The sequence below is a fragment of the Anabrus simplex genome, chromosome 1 (assembly GCF_040414725.1).
Source record: "Anabrus simplex isolate iqAnaSimp1 chromosome 1, ASM4041472v1, whole genome shotgun sequence".
Taxonomy (NCBI): domain Eukaryota; kingdom Metazoa; phylum Arthropoda; class Insecta; order Orthoptera; family Tettigoniidae; genus Anabrus; species Anabrus simplex.
In genome coordinates, this window is record NC_090265.1 from 798,927,125 (window position 1) to 798,953,872 (window position 26,748).

The following is a 26,748-nucleotide window of genomic DNA, read 5'->3' on the forward strand; positions in this document are numbered from 1 at the left end:
AGCGAGTTTGAGTCATGGAATAGGAAGAAGTTTGGAGGATTAAAATCTGGCGAGTATGGGGGATGTTCAAGTTGCACCACCCCCTTTTTTGCCATGAACTGTTTGACGATATTGGCTGTGTGTGGACGAGCGTTGTCATGGACAAAAACCATGAACCTTGTTGTGCGTACTGGGGTCGTACCCTGCGTAGACGTTTCATGTAACGAGTCAAAATTTCAATGTACCGTGCGGCATTCAACGTCGTTCCCTCAGGTAAAAATTCCTTGTGAATAATGCCTTGACTATCGAAAAAGGTGATGGGCATCGTTTTGATCCGTGACTTTTCGGCTCTGACCTTTTTCCGACGAGGGGATCCCAGAGAACGCCATTCCATGCTTTGCCGTTTCGTTTCAGGGTCGGACCTGAGACACCAGGTTTCATCCTCAGTGACGATACAGTTCAAGAAATTTGGTGTCGCATCCGCCGTTTCGACAAAATCCTGAAGCCTCTAAACGTGCCTGCTTCTGATCGTCAGTCAAGTGATGTGGCACAAGACGAGAACACGTTTCCCTCTTCCCTAACTTCTGGGTAACGATTTGTCGCACGGATTCACGGTTAATCTGCAGGTCGTCCGCTATCATGCGCACAGTTAATCACTGATCGTTCGTGATTAATGTCCTCACCTTCTCAATGTTTTCGTCACTGACGGTGGTCGCAGGTCTTCCACTACGGGGGTTGTCAGAAACACTTTCCCGGCCTCCTCGAAAACGGGCGAACCACCCGTACACACACTTCAAGGACAGTGCTTGATCTTCATAAACACGTACCAGCATCGCATGCGTTTCTTTCGGTGTCTTGCCAAGCTTAAAACAAAACTGTCCATTGATCTTTTGGTCGTTCATGTTCCTATTCGCAGTTCAGAACCAACGCACTAAACACGAACTGTGTCAATCAGGTCTTACACGGCACACACACGATGCTCAACTGAACAACGTTGGAAGCAGGTGGTCAAAACCTGCTGCTACGCAGGTGCAGCGTTGCATGTCGCCAGTGTTGCCGGATCGACCTTCTGACTTAATTCACCGAACTTTATTGTCACAGGAAGTATTTTAAAACTTGCGAAAGAGGTATAACAATGCAAAACCTTAGTTTAAGCAAGACGCTTAAAACCTGGAATTCATACATTTATCTATATTTTGCTGAACGACATGGTAATGGTCTTAAAAATAAACGATATAATATGACATAGAAACACATTTCAGTCTTTCACTATACTTTTCTTTCTTTCTTTCTTTCTTTCTTTCTTTCTTTCTTTCTTTTTTTTTTTACAATTTGCTTTACGTCGCATCGACACAGATAAGTCTTATGACGACGGTGGGATAGGAAAGGCCTAGAACTGGGAAGGAAGCGGCTATGGCCTTATTTAAGGTACAGCCCCAGCATTTGCCTGGTGTGGAAACGGGAAACCACGGAAAACAATCTTCAGGGCTGTCGACAGTGGGGCTCGAACTCACTATCTCCCAGATGCAAGCTTACAGCTGCGCGCCCCTAACCGCACGGCCAACTCGGCCCTATACTGCAGGCCCCTATACTGTATATCTGTAGTTTCTATGTAATAAACTCCGAAGACAACTTCAAGTCTCTCCCCGATGACCAACATCAAACCTCAGGTATCGAACAAATGTGGAATGTCCTCCAACCATTCTCTGTTAACACTAATCGGAAGAGGGAAAAAACGGAGAATGAAGTTATCGGTAAAAGAAAAGGAAGGGCCACGAAGTGCGTGAAAGTGAAAGATTCCTTAGATCTTGCTAGAGTGACTCTAAGCTCCAATTTCAGTCAAGAAAACATGACAAATACCATAACGACTGAAAGGTACTTCATTGCGTATTGAAGCGTTGTTGAGATCTTGTTCGTTGTACACGGAGTACGTATACTTCCGTACCTTAGTCTACCGTTTAAGGGGGAATATCTTTTTATATGTTAATTTTTCATAAAATAAAAAGAGGACACAATACAGTCTTCTTCTTTCTGGCCTTTTCTTCAGTTTATTGGGGACGGCACGGGCAGTGGAGTTTTGCCAGTTTTATGACTTGATGCCCTTCCTGACGCCTACCCATGTGGAGGGACGTATTCACTATAATGTGTTTGCGGTGGTTAGTAGCATGGTGTGTGATATGCTGTCCGTAGACGAAGGGAAGTGTATAAGACGAACACAAATATCTAGTCCCCGGGACAGAGAAACTGACCATACACAGTTAAAACCCTCGACCCGGGAGGGAATCGAACCCAGGGCCCTCTGAACAGAAGTAATTTGACCATTTAGCCAACGAACCGTACAAGGAGACATAATACAGTACGGTACCATAATTACCTAATACAATGCACATTTAATACTATCTCATATACTTTCCTATCTCACTACAATATGTACAAATATAACACCGTGAAAATGGGGCATTGCCCATATTCTAATAATCATACAAGTTTCTTTATTGCAAATATTAACGACGAAAGTCGCGGGGAAATGCCGTACGGTACTTTTAACTCTTTACGTCCAGTATAACGTACTCAAGGACTTAGCTGCGAAGTACGACGTAGTCACCTATTAATACAATCCTAACAGCTTTTTATCAGTGTTATTGAAACGCGCACAATGGCGGTTAATTCCGTACAAGGCTCGTATCAGTCAAAACGCGGACCTAATCAACTCGCGTGACATATATCACATACCTAGGGCCAATAAGACTGAAATGCTTTTTAAGATCCTAGGGATGTAGGAACTGACAAAGGTGACAACACGAAAGTGAGAAGTCAGGCGAATGGGAAAAGCAATACCATATTCAGCTAAGGACCCTGTAGTCGCCACCCACTCTTCCAAGTCAAGAACCCCCTTTTTAGTCGCTTCTTAAGACAGGCAGGGGATACTATGCATATGCTCTAACCCCCATCAACAAGGGGAGTTAAGACAGGAAGGTCTGGATCCATCAATAATACTGGCTAATACACGTGGTTTTATGCTGGGGCGTATATTTAACTCGTAGAAACTTGAAATACTGATCCACGTCGGTGATCAAATGTCCGATACCAGTCATCGTGACTACTAAGTGGTAGTGGTATCATTCAAGATGACAACGCCACGTTATATTCGGAAGGATTAATTCTGACTTCCACGATACAGACCGACTTCCCCACACATGCATGAAAATCAATAACATAGAGCATTCGCATGTTTTGGCACATCAACTCATACCTGCAATGAAAGCCACATTACACACAGCCATACCGCCTCACCACTAAAGGTGGTGGTGGAGACTATTTTACGAGAAAAACGAGATAATGAACCCTCCTTGACATTAATTATATGAGAAAGAGGAAGAAGATCGATCCTTCGAAATATAATGGTACTGACAAAAGAAAGAGTTATGAAAGACCTCGCAAATTTAATATCGTCGAGTTCAGAAGAGAACAAGAGTTGACAAAGAGAGGTCAGATAGAAAAAATGAAAGTGAGAGGCCTGGCATAAATATGTTAAAAGTGGTATCAGACTCAGTAGCAGGCCCTTTCGTAGGCATTCCATGTTCCTAAGATGAAAGTCCCTGGAGAGGAGTACAGCAGACATAGTCTACATACTACATCTAGTAACTCCTACTCACTTCATGACAGAAATACTGAGCGGACTTTGTGCAGAAAAAAATCGTCAAACTTTGTGTACGTTACCCTCCATCCTTTACTGTCGTCTTTCGAAATTAAGTACTTCTTGTGCTACTTAATATGCATTTGTATAATACACACTTTGCCCATTAACTTGTGTAGTTCTATTACATTAGGAAGTGGCAAAAGGAAGTAGGACTTCCATGGTACGGTACTAGATGAGTGGTTATAGTTCAGTGATTGCTCAGTGTAAGTTAAACAATGAATGCTTTCATTCTCGCTTTATCGCAGGCCTACAGAAACATCTGAGTATTTTAATGTAAGGTGGAAGACAACCACAGTCTCTGGACCGTCACTGAGTGAATCAGAAAAAAGCTTTGTTCGATTACTATGTAGTATCCATATTTATGGCATTTTTAAGGAAAATGTTCGCCTCTTCTTATGTACTTCACCGCGGTCTACGGGTAGTGTGTCTGCCTCTCACTCGGAGGTCTCGGGTTCTGTTCCCGACCATGTCAAAGATTCTTACCTGGATCTGAGGGCTGGTTTGAAATCCACTCAGCCTACGTGATTACAGCTGAAGAGCTATCTAACAGTGAGATGGTAACCGCGATATAGAAAGCTAAGAATAACAGCCGAGAGAATTCGTCGCAATGATCATGCGTCACCTCGTAATCTGCAGGCCTTAGGGCTGAGCAGCAGCAGCAGCAGCAGCTTGGTAGACCCATCATGGTTGGTTGGTTGGTTTTAATTTTCTTCGTTTTTTATACGAGAAGAAATGAAAGTGCTTAATATTACAACATGCCCTTAATCCATATGATTTATTTCTAGGGGAGCCCAGAATATTATCAAGTGGAGTGAATCAACGAAGATAAGAAGGGGTCTCTCGCACAGAGATTGGTGGGTGGAATGATATTTATAGGCCTATACAATTTTTTTTTGCTACTTGTTTAACGTCGCACTAACACATCGAAGATTTTCGGCGATGGAAGGATGGGAAAGGACTAGGATTGAGAAGGTAGCGGCCGTGGTCTTAATTAAAGTACAGACCCAGCATTTGCTTGGTGTAAAATGGGAACCACAGAAACCCATCTTCATGGCCGCCGACGGTAGGATTCCAACCCACTATCTCCCAAATGAAAGACCATTATTATTAATGCTTCTCTTTAGTAAACAGATTAACGTAAAGAAACCAGTTCTACAATTAGAATGCATTTTATGCATCAAATAATTAGTACTGTAAACAGGTAAGAAGCTTCAAATCTAGGAGGGAGGGAGCAGGGATCTATCGGCGATGTAAAACAACATATTCAACATTTCGTGAAGAGTTTAAATATATATGAATGATACAAGGGAAAACGAGGCTCAGTCATTTTTTTCGAAAACTGGATTTTGCTGCCATCTGTTTGGGACTGTCATGAAGTATATGTGTACGCAGTTGTTTTGGGGAAGAGCAACCTCAGTCCTGAGTAATAACAGAAAGAAAAATCCATAGATTGGGAAAGAACAGGCTCAGTCCATCTGTACTGGGGAAGAAGCAGCTCAGTCCACACAAGCTACATTCAGGCTGTTGGTTAGGATAATAACTCTGGCTTGTTTAACTCTGTGCCCTTCCTAATTTTGCTTTTAATTCGACTGTATGCTGTGCTGTAAAGTGTGTGCTGTAATAATAATAATAATAATAATAATAATAATAATAATAATAATAATCGTATGGCCTCAGCTACCGTGTGCAGACATTTCGATTTGACGCCATCTGGCTGTCTGCTCGTCAATTTCGACGTTCCGTTTTACTCTAGGCCCACAGATGGCAGACAGAGTAAACCGGATCTCTCTTGGGCGTCTATGGCTGAGATTTAATGAATTTTGTCGGGTAAACACCAAATGTGTCACCAGAGATCTTTTACATGCCGACATCGTACGACATGGAGTATCGAATGGACTTTTTTCCGCCCTTAAAAAATCCGACTACCTCTGCCGGGTTTGAACCCGCTATCTTGGGATCCGGAGGCCGACACTCTACCACGGATCCACAGAGGCAGCTAGTGTGTGCTGTTATAGTTCTAAATGGACTAATATTAGTGCTGTATTAGGATTCGTGAAATGTTTTGTGTCGTGTGGAGATTAGACTGATTTGCACGTATTCAACATCACTCTTGATTTAATTCATATGTTAAGTTTGGACTGCATTACCTATCGATGTATCACGGAGAAAATATTGTTAACACTGATATTGACGACAATGAACAGTGCTCTGGTAAGAAATCAAAGAAACGGAAACAACATGGTAGAATGTCTAATGCTAATAAATTGTTGAAATTACAAGGTCATGAAATGGAGCCTGACTGCCAAAGAAAACGACAATGTCTTCAACTTGTCCCGATAGAATCAAGGAAGAACATATTGTCTAATTTTAATTTGTTAGGATTTCTTTTTTTTTTTTTTTTTGCTAGGGGCTTTACGTCGCACCGACACAGATAGGTCTTATGGCGACGATGGGATAGGAAAGGCCTAGGAGTTGGAAGGAAGCGGCCGTGGCCTTAATTAAGGTACAGCCCCAGCATTTGCCTGGTGTGAAAATGGGAAACCACGGAAAACCATTTTCAGGGCTGCCGATAGTGGGATTCGAACCTACTATCTCCCGGATGCAAGCTCACAGCCGCGCGCCTCTACGCGCACGGCCAACTCGCCCGGTGTTAGGATTTCACGATGCGCAAAACCCTGTTCAACGCAGAAGGCCTAGGATAGAAAATAATAGGTTAAATGATGCTTCATATTCATACAAATTTAGGCTAGTGAAAAATTTTGAAATGGTTGAAGTCGTCGTGTGCCGTAAGGCATTCATCCCAATCCATGGCATTTCGAAGAGTAAAGTGGAATATTTGATTAGGAGCCTGAAAAACATCGGGACTTCTCCGAAAGATCGACGAGGAAAACATGATAATAGACCCCACAAGCTAAGTGATAAGACAGCTATTCGAAGGCAGACCTAGTCACTATAGTCTTCACAATACAGCAAAAGCGTATTTACCTGAGGAGCTCAATGTGAAAAAAAATGAACGAAATGTTCTATCAGATTCATGAAAACATTCAAGTGTCACGAAATGTTCTAACAGATTCATGAAAACATTAAAGTGTCCTATGAATCATACATATCCATTTTCTGTAATGACTTTAATATTGCCTTCGAATACCATAGGACAGACACTTGCACTACGACACATGTGATGAATTTACAACCAAAGTTAAAACCTGAATGAACAAAGAAAGGCCTCGTTGGATGCTAATGAACTTAACATCATACAGCAAGAGATCAGACGTTTGGAAAATAAAAACACACTCCATAAGCTAAGTGCGGAACAGTTCTACAAAAGAAAAGCACAGGCAAAAGAAATGAGTAAACAGCCGGCAAGCCACGAGGCCATATGTATGGACTTCGGGAAAAATCTTCCTTTACCAAATATTACCACAAACGATGTTTACTATAAACGCCAGCCAGCCATGTATGTGTTCAATGTACATATTTTGTCCATTTCACAACGCATATTTTACATGTAGGCTATCCTGAAACAGAATATAGAAAGGACAGTGACGAATTTTGCTCTTTACTTCACAACTTCATGTACAACGACCTAGAGTCCTAGAGGGACAAGTCAGGCATCTAGAAATATTTAGTGATTCATGCTCAGGACAGAAAAAAAACTTCACTTTGCTTCAATTTCTACATAACCTTATCCATCAAGAGAAGAGGCTAAACTCTATAACTTTTTCCAGTTCGCGGCTACTCCTATATGGAGTGTGACAGGAATTTGGGGCTAGTAAATATGAAGTCCAAAGCCGAGCTTCCGTCAGATTGGATAGAAGTATTTAAATCAGCAAGAACAAAACCATTTCCATTTGAAGTACCAGATATTGACCACCATCAGTTCAGAACGTGGACTTCTTTCCTGGACAAATCGTATAATAAGAAATCTCCATTTCCATCTAGATCTATCAAGGAACTTAAAATCTCAATAGAAGACCTTACTTCAGGTGTGGAGCTACGTACAGCACACCATGCAACATGGATACAATTCCCTGTTAGAGACAAAGCAAAAAGACCATCTCCAGTGCTTTAAAACAATGAATTCACCCTTCCGGGTAAATCATATGAGGGTACGTACTTGTTTATACGTATTTTACCGTATCAAAACTGATAGAACTTAAATACTAAAGCTACAATATACCGGTACGATCTTTGTTTTGTTTTAGGTCGTTTGCTCATACCAGGAACTGAGTACAAAGACTTGCAGATCTTAAGAAGTTCTGTAATGAAAGTGAGCAAGAGTTCTTCTCTCAGTTCCCCATTCTGACTAACATCTTGGATATCAAGCTGATTCAAAATCTTGGACGTCAAAAGTTAAAAGATTTTCAACAGCATGTTGTTAGTGTTGAGCAATGTGTATAATTTTGTTGATTTCTAAAATGGTTGCAATCTGTACGCTAAAATAAAGCATTTGTTTCATTCTATCCTAATAGTATGGTGGTTTAGTTATAAACCGAATATTCAAGGGATTAAGAGGCTGAGTCCAGGAATGAACTGGTTTTCCCATGGTTCCAATAGTAGTACAAAACTATTTAAATTTACCTATCAACTAGAATGTTCATATGAGCACGAAATAGCCATATGTTTCAGGCTTGAGATGAAGTGCTGCCATCTGTAATCAAACTGCTAAATAATAAATGCATTATATTATTCATATAGATTTTTTACTTACCCCACTTGCATTCTGAAAGCCACAAATATAGGGTGATCCACTATTTTTGTTTCACTGCTATTCTGTCAGAAACGATATAATAATAATAATGATTTTACCATAACACTAAGCTCTATTGTATGCCATTCGGTAATTGTTGCATAACCTAGTACCTACAAGAGTTGACCAAGGGAGGTCGGATAGGATAGATAAAAGTGAAGTGCCTGGCAGCAGCAGCAGCAGCAGCAGCAATGCCAGGACTCAGCTAAAGGCCTCGTGGTTGCCAACCCACGCTCCCAAGTTAAGAGCTCCTGGGGACACTTTTAGTCACTTCTTACGACAAGCAGGGGATACCTGGGTAGGCCAAGTCCCATGCGTGCTGTAGCGCCATGGGATTGGTGAGTTTTAATTTTAATCTTCCATATTAATTCGTTGTTTAACACTTTGCTTTACGTCGCACCGAATTTTTCTTAGTATATAAGATATATAACATATACTGTACTGTACGTATTTAAATAGGAAGTAAACCCCGTTAGATGATATCACAGAAAGCATAATGTACCCGCACATCACTGCGGGAATACAAATTGTTGTCAACCTTGAACTGTACAATGCTTAGAAACGGCGATATTGTGAAACACGATTCCTAGAAACTACGAGGAAAGAAATGCAATTATTGTCATATTATGCCAAGACATAAGGGAATTCCACCCTCCTTTCGCAGTCATTTATGCTTTCATAAGAAATTACGGAAATGAGTCATCCTTAGAACTACGAAAGGAAGCTTGTTTTTACTGTAAAGAAAAAGCAACTTGTTTTAACAGCGATCTGCCGAGCGAGTGGGCCGAGCTTTGAGCTCGCATTCGAGAGATAGTGGGTTCGAACCCTACTGTTGGCAGCCCTGACGATGTTTTCTGTGGTTTCCCATTTTCACACAAGGCCAATACTGGGGCTGTACCTTAAGGCCACAGCCGCTTCCTTCCCACTCCTAGCCGTGTCCTATCCCATCGTCGCCATAAGACCTATACTGTATGTGTCGGTGCGACGTAAGCCAATCGTAAAACAAAATAGTGATCTACTTTTTATTACTGCATGGTAGTGAGAACCGTACGTTCTTTGTTACTTGAAGCATGCGCCCTTGACTATGTTTTCAAAATACAACCCCGACTAAATCGGCAGTTAAGCCACAAGGCAAGGATCATTCCAAGAAAGTCTCCTCGGAGGGTGAAATGAAATATCATTTCTGAATAATAATAATAATAATAATAATAATAATAATAATAATAATAATAATAATAAAAATTGTAGCGGCGGGTACATCTCTACGCCGCACATTTGAATTTCCGCCTTAAAGTACTCCTCTACAGGAGAAACTCTGAACTTTAACAACTGTATCAACTCATAAGGTTTCTCAGAAGATGTCACTACCGTAAATTTTGTGATTACGAAGTTGTCAGTACTGTGTGGAGTTCAACTTGTTTCGTTTCTATTGATCAAGAAGTGTGGACATTCTCTTATAGATGTCTCGACCAAAAACCTATGACCATGCACCCTGGTGCGAAGTGGAAGAACTTTATTTGAAGACATTTTGTGTTCATAAGTTTGCTCTTTACTAAATTTCGTTCTTTCATTTGTAGGTTGGCAATATTAATCTTTTCTTTCCGCTAGTTTTGAATTGAGCCAATCCAGAATTTCTGTAATTAATTTTTGACCAATCATATATTTCTTCTCCGACTTTGAGTGTATTTTCAAGACGGACCAATAAAGAAAGAGAGTGTGGCTTGATTATTCATGAAAGGTCTCGAATCTTCCACGAGGGTATAAAAACTGCTGATTTTCTTGTCTCTCGGCCACTCGAACTACATCTAGCATTGTGTATGGAAGTGTAGCAGGAGGCGGGAAGCGCCTCTTTCATCCGGCAGCAGCCCTTCAACAAGGTAATGGCCGCTTAACATCTTTATTTCTTGCTAGCTCAGCAGTTTAATCAGCGGGAAAGGTCCGAAACCTTTATTATGTAACCTAGCTCAAAACATGTAAATTGCCGTCACTTTTGTAAAACTTCATATATTTTTAACTGTAAATCGGGGATAGAGAATGCTTTACCCTCTCGAGCTCCCCTTCATTTTGAATTTGAGGTGACTACGTTTTCGTAACCGTTCTTCTACTCTTCCTTAATGTGTTAAATTTATTCTGTATACGAGTCACCTCCATAGTTTGGGAATAGCCCCTGTTTCATCGGCCTAGTGCCTCTTAGATTTTATGATATTTCATGTAGGAGTGCAGATCCACGCCTCCATTCAGTTTTGCATTTTGGGCCATTAACTTAACCTATTATTTTTCTACTAAGATCATTAGGTTGGGTACAAGATACCCCTGTTTCTTTGTAAGTGTGCCTTGAGAGCAGTGAATAGTAAAGTCCGTTGTGGCCTTTGATAGGCTCAGAACATTGAGAGCGGGTCAGCTCTTTCTAGTATTTGGATATGTGCCTCTAGGAGGCCTGACGTTGCTAGGTGGGAGCAAGTGCTCCATGTTATTAGGGGTTTTCTGGCCTTTGGTAAATATGTGGTTGTGAGCTGAGAGCTCAGACATTGTAAAAAATTAGGGCTTGTGGCCCAGATTGTTTAATTGTCTCTAAATCTTGGCTTTCCCGGTCTTGTACCTGATTTAACTTGTTGTTATTGGTTAAAATCTGAAGTTTTATGTGAAACTTGTTAAGTTTTGCTGTTTTTGAAAATATAACCTTTAATGCAATTTTAATCAATATCTCTGCTTTGTAGTTAGACCCATTCCAGCCCGCACCTTCTTTCACCTCTGCATTCCACGGGTAACCTCGTAATAATAATAATAATAATAATAATAATAATAATAATAATAATAATAATAATAATAATAATAATAATAATAATAATAAAATGCATTATTTCTATTTACACTCAAAATCAAAAGGAAAATTATAGGTCCAGAACACATACGTGAATATTTTAGACACAGAAACAAACAGGAAATCGAACCACACACAGTGACATTGGGAAAAAGCATATCAAAAGATTACGAACAAATAAAAAGAATGAACCCTGACAGACTCACAAAACAAAAGGTCGAATTCTATGGGTAATAGGAATAATGCAAAAATAATAATACAAAAACCCGCCCAATGAAATGAATTTGCGAAATCAAAAAGACGGGAATCAAACAGGAAGACATCCAAGAACAGAAGATCTAAAATTCACTAACGGCAAGTTAACCAAGAGGACAAACCGAAGAAAACGACCAGAATAACTTGGATGAAAGAGTAAAAAAAGCTTGAAAAAATAATGAAACATATGGGCTCAAATAAAGGCAAACAAACGCCTAAACAGGTTATTCTGTGTAGTCCTAAAAGGGTTCATTCGCAACTTTTTTTTTTTTTTTTGCTAGTTGCTTTACGTCGCACCGACACAAATAGGTCTTATGGCGACAATGGGATAGGAAAGGGCTAGGAGTGGGAAGGAAGCGGCCGTGGCCTTAACTAAGGTACAGCCCCAGCATTTGCCTGGTGTGAAAATGGGAAACCACGGAAAACCATTTTCAGGGCTGCCGACAGTGGAGTTCGAACCTACTATCTCCCGAATACTGGATACTGGCCGCACTTAAGCGACTACAGCTATCGAGCTCGGTCATTCGCAACTGATGATGATGATGATGATGATGATAAGCAAAGCCATCTATATACAGGCTATGAAGACCCTTGGAGGTATGGAATCTTAAGGCTCCCACTATCTGTAACTTTAGCACTTTGGGATAGAGTACTTAGCTCTACGCCCGGCCACCTTTACCCCTATAAATTTACCTGCTACTCAGTGTTGCTGTAGGCTGAGTGCACCTCTGGGCCATGTGCCGCTCCTGAAGTTGAAAGCTCGTTTCTTCAATGTTTCGACTTCCTGAATCGAACGGGGAATCGAACCCACGTTCTTCCTGGTGAAATAAGTATGACTTTACCATCTCAGCTAAGCAGCCCCTAATAATAATAATAATAATAATAATAATAATAATAATAATAATAATAATAATAATAAGTGCTGTGATATTTCAAAGTAATACATAATACTGAAGGTTAGTATTTCATTTATAAACTTCTCAAAAATATGAATGGGAGAGCAGGAAAGAGTGCTATTCTCCCTTAGTCGGTTCTGTAACCAAATGTGCATGAAATGTTGTGACAGTCTTTCCCAGAAACAGAAGATTGTTAATGACATCATTCGAAATTAAAGAAATAAATTTGTATTAACTTAAAAATTAACAGCGTAATCAAGTCTAATAAGGAAAATGAAAGTGTCAATTCTTTATGAAAACATATTTCCATTTTCATATACGGTAGTATATGCCACAGAAAAATATAGCTTCCAATGAACTCTTGGTCATCTGTGGTTCTGAACAGGCGTGTTGGCCGTGCGGTTAGGGGCGTGCAGCAGTGAACTTGCATGCGGGAGATAGTGAGTTCGAACCCCACTGTCGGCAGCCCTGAAGATCGTTTTCCGTGGTTTCCCATTTTCACACCAGGCAAATGCTGGGGTTGCACCTTTATTAAGGCCACGGCCGCTGCCCCCCCCACTCCTAGGCCTTTCCTATTCCATCACCGCCATTAGACCTATCTGTGTCGGTGCGACGTAAAGCAAATCATAAAAATTGTGGTTCTGATAGTGTAAAAGCTGCTAAAGTATGCGTAATGCTGAGTAATGATATCACTGGGCAACAATATTTTAATTTTTGTTTGTTAAATGGAAGTGAAATGGTGTTTCTGGTACACTTTTTTCTGCTGATTTCAAATCTGTTTTTAGAATTTTTCTATCACGCACAGTTTTTGAGTAATTTTCAAAAAATTAAAAAAATGTTGTTGTTCCTACTAAAATTTATTATCTAAACTTAAATTTCATTTACATACCTAAAAAGTATGAGAGGTAGATTTTCGGCTGAACTTAGCTTGAGGAACATCCCTTTTGAGTAACCAGCAGTAGTCAGCCAGCATATCTGGACCCCATTTTCCCTGGTAACGGCTTTCAAATTCGACGATGTCTTGATGGAAACGTTCCCCGTGTTCGTCTGAGACAGCGCCGAGATTTTCAGGGAAAAAGTCAAGATGCGAGTCCAAGAAGTGTATTTTAAGAGACATATTACATCCCATGTTTTGTAGAAGTTCACTATTATGTTCCCTGTAATTGTCCGACTCGTTGGCTGAACGGTCAGCGTACTGGCCTTCGGTTCAGAGGGTCCCGGGTTCGATTCCCGGCCGAGTCGGGGATTTTAACCTTAATTGGTTAATTCCAATGGCACGGGGGCTGGGTATATGTGTTGTCTTCATCATCATTTCATCCTCATCACGACACGCAGGTCACCTACAGGTGTCAAATAGAAAGACCTGCACCTGGCGAGCCGAACCCTTCCTGGGATATCCCGGCACTAAAAGCCATACGACATTTCATTTCATTTTCCCTGTAATTCTCTGACCTGTAGTTTCCTAGAAAGTTTGTGACCACCTTCTTAAATGATGACCATGTTCGTATGTTTTTAACTTGCTTTCAAACACTGTATCTTTCATCAGTTCTTTGATCTGAGGACCAACAAATATGCCTTCCTTTAGTTTAGCTACAGATATTTTTGGAAATTTGGTTTGGAGAAATTGAAATGCATCCGTACTATGATCAAGTGCTTTTACAAAATTCTTAATCAAACCTAGTTTTATGTGTAATGGGGGCAGTATGATTTTGTCAGATGCAACAAGAGGCTTATGAACGACATTTTCCTGTCCTGGAGTAAATGACTGTCTTTTTGGCCAGTTCTTTTTTATATAGTGATTATTTCTATCTCGACTATCCCACTTGCATAAAAAGCAGCAAAATTTCGTATATCCTAACTGCAAACCAAGTAAGAGAGCTACAACTTTCAAATCTGAACATATCTGCCAGGAATACTTTTCATACTGGATAGCGGATAGTGCCATTTTGATGTTCTCATATGATTCCTGTAAGTTAGCTGCATGGGCTACAGGAACTGATGGAAATGTATTTCCATTGTTAAGCAGTACCGCTTTCAAACTTCTTTTTGAAGAATCAATGAATAAACGCCATTCTTCTGGATTATGCTGCTGCCCTAGTACCGGTAACTCGAAGAGACCTGTAACACCATTGCAGAAAACTAGTTCTTCCTTTTCAGAAAAAAAAAAAAATGCTCAAATTCCTTATGACGTTGGCGGAAGAAGCAGACTTTGATATCTTTCTCTATAAGGTTCCAGCCTTTTAGTCTTGAAGCGAGTAATTCTGATTTGGCTTTAGACAAATTAAGATCACGAACCAAATCATTTACATCTGATTGTGTAAGTAAATGAGGCTCAGGAGAAGCAGCAGAACTTTCTACAAAGGGTTGGTTATCATCCATTTTATCATCACATAACTCTTCACCAACATCAACTTCTTCATCTCCATACATCAACGATCTATCTGGTGGAGAAGGTATAGGAAGCCCTGGACCATGTAGAACTGGTCTGGTTGCTGATTTCAGAGACGGATATACAACTGTATGTTTTGACTTTGAAGATATACCAGAGATATTAGTCACACAAAAATAGCAATCGGTCAAATGATCCGTAGGTTCCCTCCACTGCATCGGAATTCCAAAAGGCATATGGCGAGTCCCCTTCATCCATCCAGTCAGTAGAATTACACATGAAGCACAACATATGTTAGGGGCCCAATTCTGATTCAGATCCATCTTGCAATCAAAATACAACTCATAAGCTTCCTTAATTAAAGTAGTAACACTTCGCCTCTGCGCTTTAAGGGTTAACTCGCCACATACATTACAGAAACTATCTGGTTTATTTTTACAGTTGCGAGGCATTTTTCACACAATAAAATAAAACACTACTGTATGTTGAACACAAAACTATCTCCTTTCAATAGACTTTGGAAGCACAACTCTATGCAGACAGTCGCATGAAAGAAATCTCTAATTCAACTGACAACTGCAATGTTTTAAAGTTTCTAATTGTTGTGGCAACAATGAATAATATGGAATTCTGTACATTCTTAAGAGAATAAAAAGTAAAAAATATAGTAAGAGTATGATAAACCAACAATTATAATAGTTTATTAATCTTTGTTAATGGTAGCATGCTAACCCGTAAATATGAAAACAAAGATTTGAAATTACAAAAAAAAACTGTGGGTGATGGGAAGTTTCTGGTTTCATATTCGTAATCAGCACACAAAAGTACATAAGAATCACCATAAATTATACATTTAACAAAATCATTGTTGACCAGTGTATTTATAGTACAGGTAGCCTGACTGTAATATTGCTTTCTGGCCCACTGAGGCAAGCAATGGCAAACTACTTCACCTACCATTATGACTTGCGCGCCTCATTATGGTGCCTCCATCAGGTTTGCGGTATCTCTATAACCACATATACTTTGGTTGGTGCTATTTGAGGATCCAAGTAGCCTTCGGACTGAAAATTTATGATACAGACACACGATACTTAAAGAATAATTCCTAGGGTTGAATGAAAATATAAAATACTATTCGTACCTCTGCGTTCCACAACAAATCTATATATATAAAATAAGAGTTTTGTCTGTACATAGCTCAGAATTTGAAAATAATGGTATTTCTGTATCGGCCATGTCCATAGTAACAAGAAAATGCACTTTTTACTTTTTCGTAATTTCTGTCTGTCTGTCTGTCTGTCTGTCTGTCTGTCTGTCTGTATGTATGTATGTATGTACACGCATCACGAGAAAACGGTTGAAGAGAATTTAATGAAAATCGGTATGTGAAGTCAGGGGATGAGCCTCTACAATCTAGGCTATAAATCATTTTACTCACGCTGAGTGAAATGGTAGTTTAGGGGAAGGCCTAAAATTGAATTCTCAACTATTTATGTTATTAGTGGTCTAATGAAAATCGGTATGTGAAGTCGGGGGATGAGCTTCTACAATCTAGGCTATAAATCATTTTACTCACGCTGAGTGAAATAGTAGTTTAGGGGAAGGCCTAAAATTGAATTCTCAACTATTTATGTTATTAGTGGTCGTATTTTAAAGAAAATGGGTATGCAAAGTTGGGAATAAGTTGCTATAATCTAGGCTATCAATAATTGTATTCACGCTGAGAAAAATGGTAGTTTAGGGGAAGGCCTAAAATATAATTCTCAAATATTGTTGTTATTAGTAGTCCTATCGATGAAAATCGGTATGCAAAGTCAGGAAATAAGTCGCTATAGTCTAGGCTGTAAATTATTTTATTCACGCTGAGTAAAATGGTAGTTTAGGGGAAGGCCTAAAATGTAATTCTCAAATATTTCTTATTAGAGGTGTAATCGATGAATGCTACGTAACTAGGGTTATATAGTATTAAATTTCCTATTATTCATGTCTTATACATTGTTACCGTACTGGCTATGATCACAAAGATATTCATGATTTTGGATTTTTGTTACTAAGTCCATATAGGCGCCGAGTAACCAGAAATGGGTAAACAGTATTTAATGAAAATCGGTATGTAAAGTCGGAGAATATGAAACTACAGTTTATGATATAAAATATTTTACAAATCAGAGAGTCGAAAGAAAACTAAATGTGAAGGCCTACAATATAGAAAGCTCATAACATTGATCAACAATAACATTACACTGACCATTGTTTGTCGTGATGTGCTTTGTGTCATCTGTTGCCCTTCATCTCCGGTAGATAGGATTACTGCTGCGTACAGAGTATTTTTTATTTGATTTACGTCGCACCGACATAGATAAGTTTTATGGCGACGATGGGATAGGAAAGGGCTAAGAGTGCCTTAGGCCTTAATTAAGGTACAGGCCCAGCATTTGACTGGTGTTAAAGTGGGAAACCACGGAATACCATCATCAGCGCTGCCGACAATGAGGTTCGAATCCACTATCTCTCGGATGCAAGCTCACAGCTGCACACCGCTAACCACACGGTCACCTTGCCCACTCGTACAGAGTGTAACAGCCTGCCTGAATATTGATGGGAAGTAGCTGGGGAGTTAGATAACTTTCTTCTTTAGCATGACATTCCCCTGGTTTATAAATTTTCTGATACTACTGGTACGTAACACACTGGATCATCATAGCATTCGGCCTATTCAATCCCTACTCTGAGGCACTGATTGGAATGAACAGTGTTCATATTTAGCGGAATAATGGCAGATGAGTGTTCATGGCAATCTGCGGCCTGGTCATCCCAGCTCTGGGACTTTGGACTATTAGATTGGCACCGCAATCTAACCGCAGCACTGTTCGTTAAAAGTGATAAAACGTGCTGCTTTCCATTTGATCAAGTATTTTATATGATAGCATTGCTTTTAATCGCTACATTCATATTTACGTTTTTGTAATGACCTATGTTGATTTCAGGTTAAAAAAACCCCAAAGTCAGTCTTTCTGAGAATCCCGTTGCGAAGCACGGGTACATCAGCTAGTTCCAAAATAAAATTGAGTAGTTCGAGCATGGACTATGTGGGGACTGCTCTTTTTGCAAGTGATTTTACGCCGCACAAACTCTGACAGTCTTTTTTTTTTTTTGCGATGATGGGCTAGGGCTAGGAGTGGGAAAGAAGCGGCCATGGTCTTAATTAAGGTACAGCCCCAGCATTCGCCTGGTGTGAAAATGGGAAACCACGAAAAACCATGTTCAGGGCTGCTGAAAGTGGGATTCGAACCCACTATCCCCCGAATACTGGATACTGGCCGCATTTAAGCGACTGCAGCTATCGAGCATGGCAGGCCATAATTAAGGTACAGCTCCACCCTTTGTCAAGTGTGGAAATGGGAAACCACGGAAAACTATTTTCAGGGTTGCCGACAGTGGAGTTCGAACCCACCATCTCCCGAATGCAAGCCGACAGCTACACGGCCCACATCGCGCAGCCAACTCGCTCGATGCGGAGACTATTCTGCTTTCCAGGCTTATCTCACTCACGCCCAGAAAATTATTGGTATACAACCCTACTTCGGAACAGTCGTAATAATGATGTTATTTATTGGTTTTTCATTCACGTAACAACTTCAACGGTTTTCGAAGAAGCTGGGATGTCAGATTTTGTCCTGCGTGACTTCTTTTTACTGCCGGGAAATCTATAACACGAGCATCTTCAAATACCACTGGACTGAGGCAGGATCGACCCGCCAACTTAGCGCTCTACCATCTGAACCACTCAGCCCTGCACAGAACAGACCAAGTCCAAGATTAAGTCAAAATTGTCTTCATTAAATTTTACCTTATTTGCGCTCCTAAGCAATACCATTTGAAGAATCCCTCATTTAAAAGTAACCGATAGTAACCAGTGAATATGTCTATAAAGGACAGTCAAGGTCAACCACCTGAATGAGAGGTGGAATAAGTACCATATGACGTCAAACAGCGTACGTCTTTGGTGTGACTTGTGTATCTAAAACACGCAACAAACAACAATGCGTGAAAATACTTTGTCTAGAGTGTCTTTGATCATCAGGTTAATCCAAACGAATAACACTTGTTCCTTAGGCAAGTGTATAGTGGTTATTGAATTATGGGTGTATGTTGAGTATTCAGCCCGAAGGCTGGTTTGATCCTCAACAGCTCCACCATCAGTCGTCATAAATGGCCTAGGTGTTACTGAAGATACATATCAGGGCAATGAGGAGTGAGGTAGTTTCCCACTGCTCTCCTCACCGAGCCTGGAGTTGCTATTACATATTAGTCTGCCAAGTACACTGAAATGTATGTACCAACCGCCCCTACGAGCGACATTTTCACATCATTCATAGCAGAGACTGGCTGTATAAGGAATAGCAATACTAGTGTCGCTCATACCTCAGTCACTTTCATATCCTCAAAGCCAAGGACGAGACTAATACAGTTCAATTTGATCTAGCCCACACCGAAAGACATAGTGCACCGTAAATAATAAGTCTCGCCACAAAGGCATACTTGAACTGTGTAGCGCTTATAAATATTATTTTATAGTTCATGTTATTTTTAGATCACTGAACTGTTTGAGTGCCGCTTCGTTTTTTTCTTTTCCTTTTGCTATTGGCTTAACGTGGCAAAAAACACATTGAATGTTCAAGCGGCCATGGCCTTAATTTAAGTATCCCCAGCATTTGCCTGATGTGAAAATGGAAACCTACAGAAAACCATCTTCAGGGCTGCCGACGATGGAGTTGGAACCCACCATCTCCCGAACGCAAGCTCACAGCTACGCGCCTCTAACCGCAGGCCAGCTCGCTCGGTAAGAAAATTAAAACCTGCAAAGTGTATAGCACATGTTGCTAAGTGAAGTGGATTTGCTTTACTTGTATTTAGAGAAAATCTGTTTCAGGGCTGATATGAAGAGCTGCCATCTGTAATCAAACTGTTAAATAATAAATTCATTATATTATTCATATAGATTTTTTTTACTTACCCCGCTTGTATTCTGAGAGTCACATATATAGGGTGATCCACTATTATGTCTCTATTTTTGTTTCACTGCTATTCTGTCAGAAACGATATAATAATAATAATAATTTTACCATAACACTAAGCTCTATTCTATGCCATTAGGTAATTGTTGCATAAGTGTTATTTGTTCCAAGTCTAACCACGAATAAGTAAAGATGGCGCATAGGCTAAGCGTTTCTGACCGTGCTCGGATTGCAGCTAGAATGGAAGTATGACAATCGCCTACAATGGTACAGAAATGGTGGAGACGGTAGAAGGGGTGTCACGCGACTCTGGATGTGGAAGGAAAAAAAAAAAAAAAACACTTTATGCGAATTTGTTGCGTACGGGTTCGGTTACAAACCACAGGGCTGCTGGGCTTCCAAAGACAGTTATCACCGAAGAGGATGAAGCTAACGCTGCTGCGGCGTTTGCGCACAAAGTCCCAAGAAGTCCCCGAGACAATATCGCGGGGAATCCGGTTTATCGCATAGTTCAATCCATAGGATAAGGAAGGAGATCGACTGTGTGATACTACATATATCACACCCCAGAATTATATGTAGAAGTTAGAGATATTATTGTCAGTATTCGATTTTATTATTATTATTATTATTATTATTATTATTATCAGTATTTCATTTATATATTTTGCCATTTATATTGGTAAGCTGGAAGATATCCACATATGTAGGTATGAGTAATTTGTTTTGCACGAGTGGGAAAACATTGCTTTAATAACTCTGGTAATTTGAATGAGTCATATGGCTACCCCAGTGTTTGTTGTGATGTACTTGTGTCGGGAAATTCATGAGTCATGTATATATCCCAGCCTGATGAGATGAGCTTGTTGTATTAGGAAAATTTGGTGACTCATGGAATATACCCCAGAGTTTGTTATTGTCTTGGGAGGAAGAAGTAGTTCAGGGCTTGGTCTTGACAAGAGGTTCACTCAAGCACCAATCCAGACGTATCATCTGAGAGGAGGGGGATGTTGATGTCTATAAAGGTTGATCATACGGCGGCAACCGGGAAGATTGTAAGGGTGATTGTAAAGGTGATTGTAAAGGAACGAGAAGGAAGATAACTACAACCAGTGACACTGTATAAAGGAACAACTGAGACACTGTACGGGAAGGAAGTGGTGCTGATAGTCGGTACTGGAGTGACACGGCTGCAATGGACTGGACTTCAAACGTTCGTGGAGCGTAGTCTTGTTATGTTCGTGGAAAGTGGCTGATTGTGGAGAGTGCTTGCGCATTAAGTATTGTAGCACTTGTGGCGGCCTAGCATTATATGTTGGTGAAAGCTATCTCAGACTTTCCATAAATTTATATGTTGAGGATCGACAGACGTGTGTATATATCTTTACAACAAGTGTTAAAATATGTGAACACAGTAGTACAAGGTACAGTATCTGTGTGATGTGATAACTGCCGATTATGAGAATCGGTAAGTCGAATTGATATAGAGACAGTGAAGGGTATTTATATTCATACATGTACATTGTTCATCGGACTATCTACAAATGGTAGCTTAGTTCTCGCTTTCGTTTTCCCACGATTTTCATTATTTTTGTTGTTGTTGTAAATATGGAGTCTTCCAGCAATATTTTATGTGTGTATTATATATATAATGTTGTATGTTGATAAGGTGCTCATGCACGGATTTTGTTAAGAATATAGTTAGCTATTTTAGAATCAGTGTTATTGATGAACCTAGGTGCAGTTCCTACCTAATTAGTCGTTTTCAGGAGGTTAGGTAAGGCCTGCAGCAGATGTACCAGTACGCAGCATTATGTACACGCCCTGGGATATACAGTTTATCATGCTCTTATCTAAATTCGAGGGATCCATTCTGGTGAACTCTGGCGCCCATACTACGGACATTTCGGTTAATTATGCTTATTAATTTTATTAAGTTTTTGAGTAATTTTATTTATATATTTTTATTCATGATTTTATTTATTAGTAGGCATCAAAAAGTTACATAGGAGGCCATGGAAACCACACTTTGTCCAAGTCTTACAAACGATTTCAAACTTACCAGAATTGTTGCTGCCCTTTTGCAAATCTACGATTCTTTGTTGACTTTCATAATTACACACCGAAATACTTGGGTGTCACTTTGGATCGTTCTCTAACTTACAGGGTGCACTGTTCAAACATCAAGGCACACATCTCCTTTAGGAACTCCCTGCTTCACCGGGCGAGTTGGTCGTGCGCGTAGAGGCGCGCGGCTGTGAGCTTGCATCCGGGAGATAGTAGGTTCGAATCCCACTATCGGCAGCTCTGAAGATGGTTTTCTGTGGTTTCCCATTTTCACACCAGGAAAATGCTGGGGCTGTACCTTAAATAAGGCCACGGCCGCTTCCTTCCAACTCCTAGTCCTTTCCTATCACATCGTCGCCATAAGACCTATCTGTGTCGGTGCGACGTAAACCCCCTAGCAAAAAAAAAAAAAAAAAAAAAAAAAACCTCCCTGCTTCGTAAAGTGACAGGTTCAAAGAGGGGTGCCCATCCCCATACGGTAATGACAACAGACATAGCACTTCGTTACTCAGCAGGAGAGTATGCTAGTCCTGTTTGGCATAAATCTACACACGCCAAAAAGGTCGATGTCGCCCTGAATGAAACATGCAGACATACAGGATGTCTGAAACCAACACCAACAAACAAACTGTACTCCCTTGCAGGAATAGCCTCTCCTGAGATCAGATGTGAAGTAACTGCAAGTGTGGAGAGGTTAAGGGCTTCTACCAGCTCAGCCCATCCCCTACATGGACACAAACTACCACCAACTCGATTGAAGTCCGGGAACAGTTTTATGCACTCCTCATCTGCCCCTAGTGCAGATGCGAAGAAGACCCCTTTTTATCCAGAACGCTTAAAATTGGAGGAAAAGCTACCCCCCCCCCCCCTTGGTCATGAAGAAACCTGGACTAAATGGAAGGCACTGAACAGACTAAGAGCAGATCCAAAGACAAGATGAAGAAATGGGGCCTTCTGAAGAGGGATCAGACCCTATGTGAATGCGGCGTGGTACAAACGACAAGGCACCTTAATTGTCCTCTATGCCCTGTTAAATGCACAAAACTTGATCTAGCACAGGCCAGTGTGTTGTTAACGTGGTCAAATTCTGTGTCGATAATTTGTAAATAACTGTATAATGTTATTTAAATATTGTAATGTTACGTATTTTATTTAATTTTGTGATATGCACAAGATCCAGGTAGCCAAGAAATGACTAAACTAAAGGAACTCCACAGGGCAAAAATCTTACAGCTAAGAGGATAGAAAGAGAAGAAAAAGAGAAAAATGGAATGAGTTTGTGAAAAAAAATTGGAAGAGGAGAGCAGAGGAAACAAGAAACTTCTTTACAGAGTAATTAAAAGCGAAATAACCTAAAAGACATCAAGGTAATTGAGCAGGACAATGGATTAGTAGTACGAGAGGAAGACGGAATCAGGAGAGAATTCAAGACCTTATTTGACAAGCTCCTGAATGGAGAGGCATCAAATGTAATTCAAAACAGGGAAGAATCTGGGAAAAGTGGAGGCCAGTAAAAATATGGAGCCACCAATCACATGGCTGGAGATAGAGAAGAGCCTTACAAGTATGAAGAAAGGGAAAGCTGCAGGAATAGATGAGTTAAGTGTGGACATGTTGAGGGCAGGAGAAACCCCAGCAATCCAATGGCTATATAGACTCCTAAATGTAGTATGGCAGCAAAATACCATCCCAGAAGACTGGAAGAAAGGTATAATTATACCTATATTCAAGAAAGGCAGCAGATGGAAATATACCAACTACCGTGGCATCACTCTACTCTCTCATGGACTAAAATTTCTGGAAAACATAATAGAGGATAGATTACGAGAAATTATAGAACCACTTTTAGAAGAGGAACAATATGGCTTTAGGCCTGGAAGATCAACAACAGATCTTATATTTGCTGTCAGGATGCTAATGAAAAAACATTGGGAAAAAGAGAAACCTTTATATCTACTGTTCCTTGACATCGAAAAGGCCTATTACAGCATACCAAGGGAACTTATTTGGGAGTGCGTGAGAAAGCTCAAAGTTCAAGACAGTCTAATTTCAAAAGTTAAGGTGCTTTACGAGAAAACCAGAAGCTGTGTACAAGTCGGTTCTGGACTGTCAGACTGATTTGAGACAAAAAGGGGAGTACGACAAGGTAGTGCTTTGTCACCCCTATATTTATCATTGCAATGGATACCATATTAAAGGCGCTAAAAGAAAATGGGCAACAAGACTTAAAAGTATTTGCAGATGATGTAGTAATTTGGGGTAACTCAGAGAAAGATGTGGAAGGAAGACTGCATGGGTAGAGTCAGGAGTTTGAGAGATGTGGATTAAACATCAACAAGGCTAAAACGGTGGTGTTGAAGGTACAGAAGGGGTCAGCCCGAAATCATGCTAAATGGCACTAAGCTGGACAGTGTCACAGAATTTAAGTATTTGGGTAGTATAATGTCCAAGGATAACTTAGCTAAATAGGAAGTAAACAGTCGAATCAGCAAAGCAATACGTTTTTACCTCCAAGTAAGACAGTTACTATGGGATAAACAAGTACCACACAAAACCAAGATGACACTGTATAAATCATACTACACCCCTATCCTTATATACAGCCTGGAAACCGCTACATTAACAAGAAAGGACAACTCGAAAATCCAAGCAGCAGAAATGAAGTTCCTACGTATAATGATCCAGAAGACCAGGAGAGATAAAATCAGGAGTGAAAATGTCAAGAAGACGTAGGACTAGAAGACTCCTTACCCCAGAAGATCCAAAAGGCAAGACTGAAGTGGTTTGGTCATGTGAAAAGAATGAGTGTCAATAGGTCTGCAAGAAAGGAGTGTGAAAGAGAAATAAGGGGAAAGAGACCAGTGGGCAGACCTAGAGAAAAATGGACAGACTAGTGAAGAAGGATGTACAGGAGAGAGGTCAGGATTGGGAGCGGATTGTGAACGAAGAATGGTTCATGGAGCGAACAAAATGGAAGTGGCTCGTATAGCACACCTGGAAAACTGGAGTTGGTCAATGATGATGATGATGATGTAATATGCATCTGTAAGCTATATTGTGCTACTGACACGCATGAATAAATAAATAAATAACCGGCGAACTGTGATGTTAGGATGGAATTTGCTTAATCCACGTTACAATGGATGGAAGAGGAACCAGATATCCTGAGTAATATTCAGTGGTCCGACGAAGCCGTGTTCCATGTAGGTGGCTTCATAAATCACCGTATCTGCCATTATTGGGGCCCTAGCAAAAACAATCCTAAATCTATAATTGAAAAATTGCAGTCACGCCTATAATTGACAGTGTGGTGTGGTATTCGTGATGATACTTTCATTGGACCAGACATTCTCCCTGGAACAATGAATGCGGAGGTATGTGTACATGCTACAAACTTTCGTTCATCCCACTGTTGCAAACTGGGACGATGTGGACAATATGCACTTCATGTAGGATGGCGCTCCCCCCATTTTGCATTGATTTCATGAGAATGGCTTGACAATGCTTTCCCAGGCCATGTTATAGGAAGTCGCGGAAATGTTGAGTGCCACCGAGGAGTCCAGACTTGACCCCATTAATTTCTTTCTCTGGGGGTATTTGAAAGAGAAAGTGTTCGCCAGAAAACCGCGTGATTTGGACACTTTGAAAGCAATGATTAGAGAAAGAGTGAGCGTGCGTACCAAACGATATGTTGCAACGATCTATCAGGAACGTTGGACCCCGACTGCAACAGTTTGCTACTAACGCTGGTGCTTATGTTGAAATATGAAATTGCAATTGAAATTAACCATGTAAGAAAATTGATGACAGATATAGGCTATTATGGAATAAAAAATAGGGACATAATAGTGGATCAACCTGTACATAAAGTGCTTTTGGAGCCGCGTATAATCAATGTGTTCAGGAAAAATCGTAAGAATAACCCCTCTTCTAAAGCAGATTCAGTACAATTTACTGACGGGCAAACATAAACCAAGCACTTTGCAACAAAATGAAATAAATATAAGCATAATAATAATAATAATAATAATAATAATAATAATAATAATAATAATAATAATCAAGAACATTAAACAGGACAGAACGTATACGTGATGAATTACACTTCTAAGCTCAAGAATTGGTCTTCACATCCAAGGTTAATTTTCAAGAGAGACTTTGATTTCGTACACACCACGTTGTTGGCCACAGTGCCAAAACGTCAAATAAAAGTAGCAGTACTTCGGCTACGTCGCTTCGGTCGCCGTCCCCACGACTGAAGAAGGAAGAAGTTCATATCACTCGAATATCAAGTGTGTCGATTATAAAGTAAATGAACATTATCAACGGATGGCCTGGGCAGAAAAGATAAAATGGAATAGCATGATAGTAGCAAGAGACTCAGCAGAGCTCCTGTGTTCTAAACGCACGTCTCACGAGCGGTGAGCCTCGCCGTATGCATGCGTAGGTGGAAGAGAGGCGATTAGCTGATTACTAATAAAATAGTCACGGAAAAGCTGTCGATATGATCTAATGTCCTCAGCATTCTATTGATGCTTCCGCTTCAAATGACCTCGGCACTAAAATTAAGTGCCGTATCTGGTTTATAAGTACAAGGCAAGTGAAACGAAAGAAAGATACCGAATTATTTAGGTGGGAAGAATGTAACAGACAAATTCGTAGTCTGAGTAGACTTGAGGACTGTGCCATACTTGCTTTTAATTATTTAGGTACTGTTTTCCTCGTTATCAACACGGTAATCTCAGAAACTGCGTCTTCAGCATAAGCGACAGAGCAAAGAACTGTTACATTTATCAGATGGACTTCAACTTCAGTCCATGGACATAGTAGTGTGAAGGTCAAGAATATTTTTCACTAAGGTTATTAGGTT

The 26,748-nt window shown here is 40.2% G+C and overlaps 1 protein-coding gene across 7 annotated transcripts in view; it reads right to left on the minus strand.

The window, feature by feature from the left end:
* Window positions 1–26,748, minus strand: part of LOC136857546 (glycerol kinase 3) — a 462,535-nt gene that overhangs the window by 267,050 nt on the left and 168,737 nt on the right. Inside the window, exon 1 of one of the 7 annotated variants that reach the window (XM_067136295.2) lies at window positions 12,199–12,306. The exons of the other annotated variants lie outside the window; for them this stretch is intronic. The gene's annotated coding sequence lies outside the window, so the exon portion shown is untranslated. Of the gene's footprint in view, window positions 1–12,198; window positions 12,307–26,748 lie in introns of those variants that run through there. 7 annotated transcript variants of the gene reach the window in all.